Source organism: Hakea prostrata, chromosome 9, assembly GCF_041222555.1.
Source record: "Hakea prostrata isolate BN-2017 chromosome 9, UWA_Hpros_2, whole genome shotgun sequence".
Lineage (NCBI taxonomy): Eukaryota > Viridiplantae > Streptophyta > Magnoliopsida > Proteales > Proteaceae > Hakea > Hakea prostrata.
Genome location: NC_142608.1, coordinates 22,766,758 through 22,776,106, shown reverse-complemented (window position 1 = coordinate 22,776,106; position 9,349 = coordinate 22,766,758). Strand labels below are relative to the sequence as shown.

The 9,349-nt window shown below is 41.9% G+C and overlaps 1 non-coding gene across 1 annotated transcript; it reads left to right on the top strand.

Moving 5' to 3' along the window:
* Positions 1 to 8,933: 8,933 nt before the first annotated feature.
* Positions 8,934 to 9,006, top strand: TRNAA-AGC (transfer RNA alanine (anticodon AGC)). The gene has a single exon. It is a non-coding gene; the product is annotated as a tRNA-Ala (tRNA).
* The last annotated feature ends 343 nt before the right edge of the window (positions 9,007 to 9,349 follow it).

The following is a 9,349-nucleotide window of genomic DNA, read 5'->3' as shown; positions in this document are numbered from 1 at the left end:
CCTAAAATCCGATCCTTATTAAACATGGGTAAAGAAAACAACGATGGGACACACATAAGCAAATTTACCAATACAATTTCTCCTCTGCTAATAAGAGTTTAAACACGATCATTTAAAAATCATGGACTACGAAATTCAGCTCCTCAAAATTATGCTCTTGATTGTGTCTTTTCTAACCCATTTTATGAAACCAATGGAACCCGTAAGAGTATGCTAGTTGGATGAAGAAGAAGAAGAAGAAAAGGAAAACGGGATGGATTAGAACAAAATTAACCAGGAAAGAAAAAAAATTTGGAAACCTCAAATGCGTAACTCAATCCACCATCCTTGATATCCAGTAGGTTAATTATTCCCATTATATTTGACCTACAAGCAAACGAAGCCGAAACATCATCGTCTTCTCTCGCTGTTTCTCTAGTGTGCGATTTCCGTATAGTCATGGTTGTGTGTTCACAATTTCGGAGAAAATATGTTCGATAGCTGCAAAATCTTGAAGCAAAACGGTATTCTTTTTGACGATTTGAAGTTAATAATACGTATAGAGTCGAAGACAAAGTGTAGAGGTAGAGAGAGCACTCTTTTGGTTACTTTTGTAATACCTAAACTCGTTTAGCTATTCTCGTTGAAGTAAACTGACGGTGGTTAATTTTGTAATAACAAAGTTAATAAAACCTAATCTCGTAATTTTCCCAAAAATTTTCAAAACATTCCAATACCATTTGACCATTTGTGAAATTTCATACTACATTGTTGCAGACAAGTACTAGAAAAACTGATGGAAGTTGCAAGGAATATGGCTGCAGACAAGTACTCAGCCCCAGAAGATCTTGAAGATGACAAAGCTTACTAGGTGATTAGACACAAAATCAATGTTTGCTACATCCTCTTCAACTTCAACGTAATTATGAGATCCTCTGAATGACTGCAGGAAGTTTGGCATGAAGTTGAAAATGATGAGTTACTGGATAAGAACAAAACATGGACTTTGATGAAAGCTGTATTACAATTGTTATTTGGAATGATCATCTTAGCTGTGCTTTCAGAGCCTCTTGTCGACGCAGTTCAAGGCTTCTCAACTGCTGCAAATATCCCTCCTTTTTTCGTTGCATTTGTAGTGGTCCCTTTGGCTACTAACTCAAGAGAAGCACTATATGCAATTAGCACTGCTAGCAGCAAGATTCCGAGAACTTGTTCTTTAACATTTTCTGAGGTAAGCTTCTTCAAATTCACTTACAATAGGAAGGTCATCTTCTATCTATCTTGGCTAGAACAAGTTATGTGGTTCCCTTAAACAATCTTATCAACGGAACATTGTTTAATTCATGTTCAAATACATAGGATACAATGTGTAGTTCAGTTATTTTCTTGATCTCCATTACTTAATTTGTTTCAATTTTGTTTCCTTAGTTGATAATTAAAAGGAGTCTGTCATCAGTGTGTAGCTAATTTTGGAGTTGCTTGTGCAGATTTACAGTGATATCTTCATGAACAATCTCATAGGCTTATCTGTATTTCTAACAATCATTTATGCTCGGGGCTTGACATGGAACTTCTCTGCCGAAGTGCTAGCTGTGTTCATCGTTTGCACAGTGATGGGTCTTCTTGCGAGTTTTTGTCACACCTTCCCCCTTTGGACATGTTTTGTGGCATATCTTCTCTACCCTTTCTCTTTAGTACTGGTTTATGTCTTGAATTATAAGTTGAGCTGGTCTCAAAATGTATAGGGAAGTTCTCTGCCCCTTTTTCTGTTTATGAAACTTACCTGCCACATGTACCCCTTTTTCGTAACAACCTTCAATAAAGAACAATTTCTTACCTGCCACATGTACCTCTTTACTTTAAACGAAAATAAGACTTTCATTTGTTCATGTAATAGCCTTCTAAGTTGATTTGTATCAGAATTGATTGGAGTGAAGGCAGGTCTGTGATCTCAGCTGCAGCTGTTTGTGAGGGTTTTTAGAGCTTCATCACCAGAAACGAAACAGAATGAGCTGCCTCGCAGATATTGGGCTTTGTCAGGGCTTCCTTTCTGTGGGGTCCATTTGCTGCAGCAGTTTTTGAACCCGGCAGCAACAGGGGTGGTGGACTCCCAGCAGCTGTTCCTTGCTGTTCTGAAGGTAGGTAGATCCCTTCACGCTATTGACAGCAGTGGCGATGTGATATGATCTATTCCGTAACTGAATTGATGAGAATAGAAAGGCTTACAGCAAGAAGATAAAGAAGAGAACAGAGTATTTCAGAAGCTTTTAAGAAGGAGATGGAGGCAAAAGGGATAACATTTTTCATTGCTTTGCTATAGTTGATAATCTACTTTTTATACTAACATTCCTCATTCCGTGAAACCTAGGGATCTGAATTCATTCCCCAAAATGCCATTACCATGTGACTCACATCTCTTCCCCTCATTCAGCATCTTCAATCAGACGAACAGGGGCTCTGATGATTCTCTGAGACCTTCTAGTAGGTTCTGTTGCCTTGCCTTTAGGCTGCTCCTGCTTTCCTGCCATGTAGACATTCCCTTCTTTAACAGAGGACATATCATTGCCATCCTCTAGAGAATTAACCTTGTCCTCAAGGTTAAAACCTGGAAATGATTTCTGTGCAGTTGCAATGTCTTCCCAAGTAGTGTCTTCCATCGGCAGTCCCTCCCACTGGATTAAAACTTGATGAACAAGATCGGGGCCTCTCTTGACTTGTCGAGACTGTAAAATTGCTGTTGGGGTGGGCTCAAGTGGAGGTAGTGGCATCAGTTTCAGACTAGCAGGGGGGTGTTCCCACATGAGGCTTCAATAAGGAGATGTGAAATACTGGATGTATTTGTGACTCGGGAGGAAGCTCTACACGATAAGTCACCTGCCCAACACGATCCTTGATTTGATAAGGTCCAAAAAACCTTTGAGAGAGTTTAGGATGCGGTCTGCGAGCTACAGTAGACTGTCGATAAGGTTGTAACTTCACATAAACCCAATCACCGATATCCTATTCCTTCTCTGTTCGGCGCATATCAGCAAATGTTTTCATGCGAGATTGTGCCTTGTGTAGATTAAGCTTCAATTATGCTAATAGTTGATCGCGAGACAGCAAAATGTCATTGATGGCTGCATTGGAAGAACTTTGAGGAAGATAGCGTATCAATGTAGGAGGGGGTCTTCCATACAGGGCTTGAAAGGGGGTCATGCCAGCAGTTGTGTGAAATGCTGTGTTATACCAGTACTCAGCCCAGGAAAGATGTTTTGACCATTGTTGTGGATTCTCAGACACAAAACAACGTAGGTACATCTCTAAGCACCGACTCAAAACTTCGGATTGCCCGTCTGATTGTGGATGATATGCTGTACTATGTGCCAAGAAGGTACCCTGAAATCGATGTAGCTCCTTCCAAAATCCACTCATGAACAGAGGGTCCCTATCAGACACAATCGAGCGAGGAAGCCCATGTAGTTTGAGAATCCCGTCGGCAAACACTGTAGCGATCTTATAGTTGGTAAAACCCGGTGCTAATGCCAAAAAATGAGCGTACTTAGACAGCCGATCTACGGCCACCATAATTGCCACTTTGCCTTGTGAATTTGGAAGCCCCGTAATGAAATCAATAGTGATGTCTTCCCATACCTGGCTTGGAATTGGAAGTGGTTGCAACAATCCTGCAGGATGAGTGTGTAGAGATTTATTATGCTGGCAAATTTCACATGCTGCCACATAATTTTGCACATCTTTGCGCATCCCTTTCCAGGTAAGGTTAGCCCCTAACCGTTTCATTGTTCTCAGATAACCAGCGTGTCCACCTACCCTTGAACTGTGAAACTCATAGAGAAAAAATTCTTTGAATCGAGAATTAGTCGGCAGCACCAATCGGTTTCGATGAAAGATCAGTCCATCTCTTACCTGGTATTCGGCGACTTCAGGCACGCCTTCTGCAATCTGGTTGCAAATAAGTTGGAGATCCTCTGCTTGCTCCACTTCCGATTGTAATTCGTCTAAAAATTTTGGTGACGGCATAGTTAACGAAATGGATTGGATTGCCATCGATGGTCTGTGAGAGAGAGAATCGGCCCCCTGGTTCTCCTTTCCCGGCTTATATGTGATGTCGAAATCAAATCCCAAGAGTCGAATCAACCATTCTTGTTGCTCCGGTGTCTGTATGATTTGCGAATTTAATTCTTTAAGACTCCTTTGATCCGTAAGGATGTGGAACTTACGACCCAAGAGGTACTGTCTCCACTTCGCCACAGCCTAAGTGATGGCCATCATCTCTCGGTGATAAGTGGAAGTAGCCTGGGCTCTGGGCGAGAGGTTTTTACTGAAATATGCCACTGGGTGTCCTTCCTGCACAAGGATTGCTCCGATGCCGGTACCCGACGCATCCAACTCCACCGTGAAAGGCTTAGAGAAATCTAGTAGTGCCAACACTGGCGCCTTTGTAAGTCGCTTCTGCAACTCGCAGAAAGATGTCTCGGCTCTAGGGTTCCACTGGAATTCCCCCTTTTTTAGTAAATCGGTAAGTGGTGTGGCTGCTTGTGCATATCCTCGCACGAATCTTCTATAGTACCCCGAAATTCCCAAAAAGTCCCTGACGTCCTTGATTGTTTTTGGAGTGGGCCAAGAGAGAATTGTTTCAATTTTATTTTGATCCACTTCTAGCCCACGGCTGGATACCACATGGCCCAGATACTCCACTTGGGCTTGGCCGAATGTGCACTTACTTCGTTTTGCAAACAATTGATGGGCCTGAAGAATATTAAGTACTAGTTGCAAATGCTCCATGTGTGAGGCCCATGTGGGGCTGTAGATCAGTAAGTCATCAAAGAAAACTAAAAGGAATTTTCTCAAATGGGCCTTAAACACACTATTCATCATGGCCTGAAAAGTGCTTGGGGCATTAGTGAGCCCAAAAGGCATCACCATAAATTCGTAGTGCCCTTCATGCGTACGAAACGCGGTCTTATGAGTGTCATCTTGGCGTACTCTAATCTGGTGATATCCAGACCGTAGATCCAACTTGGAGAAATAATGGGCCCCATGTAATTCATCAAAGAGCTCATCAATGGTTGGTATCGGAAATCGATCCTTGATAGTGATCGCATTCAATGCCCGGTAATCCACGCAAAATCTCCAAGTCCCATCCTTTTTTTTGACTAGGAGGACTGGTGATGAAAATGGGCTAATGCTGGTTCTTATGATCCCATTTGTCATCATTTCCGCCACTTGGCGCTCAATCTCCCTCTTTTGGAAGTGAGGGTACCGATAAGGTCGCACATTTACCGGTCGTGAGTCGGGTTGCAAGTGTATGACGTGATCATGCTCCCTCGTAGGAGGTAAACCCGTAGGTTCAGAAAATATTGCTTCATATTGCTGTAGTACACTGAGCAACACAGGATCATTGGGCTCGGTTTTCTCATCTGGTAAGCCCGCTTCCAACTCTAGCTTATATAAGCTTATTACAGTGTGGGTATCAACCACCCTTTTAAGCCCACGAAGGTCTAGTTGGGTTGGGTCTGGACTGGTCTCTCCCATCAATGTAATAGTACTACCCATGACATTATATTGCAACATCAACTTATTGTAGTCCAACAGTATTGGGCCCAAGGAAGACAACCACTGAACCCCTAGGATTATATCAGCCCCAAACACGGCTAAAACATATGCATCAATGATTGGGGTTTGTGTTTGTACCTTGAGTTGGATGTTACGAATTTGCCCCTCACATACCAACTTATTTCCATCACCTACCAACACGGTTACCGCCGGCACGGCTTCCACCTGCAAATTCAGCAACCGAGCGACTCCTCCTTGTATAAAATTGTGGGTACTACCACTGTCGATCAATATTTGTACCTGCTTCCCTCTGATGATTCCAGTGAATCGCAGCGTAGTAGTGGTGCTTGTGCCGATCAGAGAATGGTAAGATAATTCGGATGTAATTCCTTCGTTCTCACCATCTCCGTTGGTTATGGCTTCCTCAATAGGCTGCTCATCTTCATCAGGTGGCTCTCCTCCGCCAAACTCCAATAACAGCAGCTGTTTCGTCTTGCATTTATGACCAAGCGTGAATCGTTCCTCACAGTTAAAGCACTGACCCTTTTCTCGCTTTTGCTGCATCTCTAAAGGAGACAATCGCCTAATCGGAACTGGTGGTGCTGGCAATGCTAGTGGTCGAACAGCAGGAGTTGGAAGCAACGGTGGTCTGGTCGATATTGGAATGGCACGGAAGGGTGCTCGGCGTTGTTCCTGCAATCGGTTCTCATGCAGCCTTGCAATGCCCACCGCACTAGCCATATCCAGGGGACGATAGGCAGTGACTTCATGCTTGAGTTCAGGTTTCAATCCAGATATAAAACAACTAATTAGGAAAGTAGTAGGTAATCCCGTAACTCGATTAGCTAGGTCTTCAAACTGGGCCTGGTATTCTGTGACCGTTGTCGTCTGAATCAGCTTGGCGAGTGCTCCCTGAGGATCGTCAAACGAAGAAGGACCGAACCGCATCATCAACGCCTTAGTAAAGGCACTCCAGGTCCCTAACTGTCCTGCCGTTTGCATCCAGCGAAACCACTTGAGAGCCGCTCCATCCATATGAAAGGAAGCCACCTTCAGTTTGTGGTCGTCTCCTGTGGAATGCAACCCAAAAAATTGCTCTGCCTTAAACAACCATCCATCTGGGACTGATCCATCAAATCGAGGAAAATTCAACTTCATGGTTCGAGGCAAGATGTTGTTCATTGTCATGGATGATGTTGCTTCTTGCGATACAGGGGACTGGTTTCTTGATTCCGGGATTGGGTGTTGCCGCACTGCTTGATCCAGCCGTCCTCCGATCGCCGTGACTTGTATTACCAGCTCAGACAAAGTTTCCTTCTGCTCATCTATAGATAACCTCTGTTCTGAGACAGCATTATGCAGTGCGTTCAGCTGTTCCCCTTGAACCGATGAGGTAGCCGTGAGATGCTTTACCACCTCGTCCAACAGTCTACTCCGTAATCCTTCAGCCATAGAATTCGGCAGGTCGGACCAATTGATATGATCTATTCCGTAACTGAATTGATGAGAATAGAAAGGCTTATAGCAAGAAGATAAAGAAGAGAACAGAGTACTTCAGAAGCTTTTAAGAAGGAGATAGAGGCAAAAGGGATAACATTTTTCATTGCTTTGCTATAGTTGATAATCTACTTTTTATACTGACATTCCTCATTCCGTGAAACCTAGGGATCTGAATTCATTCCCCAAAATGCCATTACCATGTGACTCACATCTCTTCCCCTCATTCAGCATCTTCAATCAGACGAACAGGGGCTCTGATGATTCTCTGAGACCTTCTAGTAGGTTTTGTTGCCTTGCCTTTAGGCTGCTCCTGCTCTCCTGCCATGTAGACATTCCCTTCTTTAACAGAGGACATATCACGATGCAATCTTGATTAGCTCGAATGGACGAGTTTTCAGGTCAAGTGGCTGGTTCTTAGGTTCTGGACAAATTCTTGGTTTGAAAACCCTGCTGCAACTAAATTGATCTTCTTGTATGAATTCAATCTTTTTTGGGTGGGATCATATAGAAACAGAATGGAAAATGTTGTTTAGTATTTTCTCTGATCTAGTTGTGGAAATTACAAGTTCCCCATAGCTCAACATTGCATGAGGTGAAGTAACTCCACATCTTCATGATCCGAAGCATAACAGACATGAAGATGTGGAGAAAGAAAGAAGGATAAACTTGAAGCTTGACAACTTCTTCTTATAGCGTGCTTAGTTTATATTGCTTCTTCTTGCCATGATCTTTTGGGATATGTTGATGGAAGCAGCTTCCCATGCCCACCACCCCAACCTTCCACCTGCTTTTGGATCTTCTATGCTTATCATTGTACTCCTACGTACACATGCCCTATCTGGATCAGCTCATTCTAAGCTGGATTACTTCTTGCTTAACTGAAACGTCTATGGCTCATATTGTAGGCATTTCCTCCTCTCATGTAGTATGCATGGACCACTTAAAGAACGAAATATGCCTCGCAATCTCAAGCATGTATCATGCAGTTAAAAGTATCAATGTATGCAGATCAAAAGGGAACCTCTTCCATCTTCACTTCCACACTGGAAAATTTACGCCTAAGTTCATCATACAATGGATCTGACCAAGTTAAAATTGGTAACAGTGAAAGTTTGCCATTGAACATCCTGCCATCCTTTTGGATATTCTATTCTTTCTACTCCTAATCATTTTAAATGATGTCCTTCATGTTCCTAAAATTACGAAAATTAAAACTATTATTTGTTAGTAAATTTCTTCTTGCCAAATTGTGGTTTTACAGTTTCACCCTTCTTCTTGTTTTTGTGAAGGATGCTTAAACCAGCAGTATCACTCTAGTCCAAGGATCGAATGAAGATGGCCTCTATTGTCTTCGCACATCTTTACAGCCTTCTTCACAGCTTCAAAGTTTTCTTGGAAAAAAAGTCTCCAAGTCCGTTTGGCATGTGATACGGGAAAAATATCGTTGAACCGGGTCCATACTTGGTTCAACCCTTGACTCCGGTCGGGAACAACCTGACTGATTTAGGTTCGAACGAACCGTGTTTGACGATAGCGTGTTAAGGAAGAAACCTTGGACAATCAGCAGGCGGGCACACGTTAGGGATTCTTGGGATGGATAACCCATCAGAAAACGATTTTCAACACTCGCAGAAGTTGACAATCGTGCAAACTTGGATAATTGCCATACCCATCACAAAAGATCGTGTGATCAAGGCAAATTGTCCATCACCCCATTAATGGGTTTAACCGTCAAGATCAAAGGAAATTTTGCACCTTAATTTTTTATTTTTTATTTTTTTTATATGCACCTTAATCACATCGTGAGAAAAGTAACTTTTGACATATAAGTTAAATAAAAGGTGGAACCCTTGGCATGGTAAAAGTTGATGATATAGTATGAGGCATTGGTCTATCATGGGGATGTAGCTCAGATAGTAGAGCGCTCGCTTAGCATGCGAGAGGTACGGGGATCGATACCCCGCATCTCCATTTGTTTCTAAAGTTATAGAATTTTATCTGAATGTTTTGAGTCCAAACATGCTCATTGTTTTTACAAAACATAATATTACTAGACTCAAGGAAAACAAAATTAGAGACTCCAGAAAAGAGGCACCAAATGAAATAGATAAATTATTAATAATGAACGTGACTTTAATCCTAAAAAATTTGCAAACAAAAAAAAAAATTAAGTAAGAGATGCAAACCAATGATAGTTAGTTATATTACAATTATAGACATTTTATTTACAATATAAAATCAAATAATAAAAATTACAAAAGAAATACAAAAACAAAGAATATAAAATCAAATAAAGAATAACATAAAAAATTAG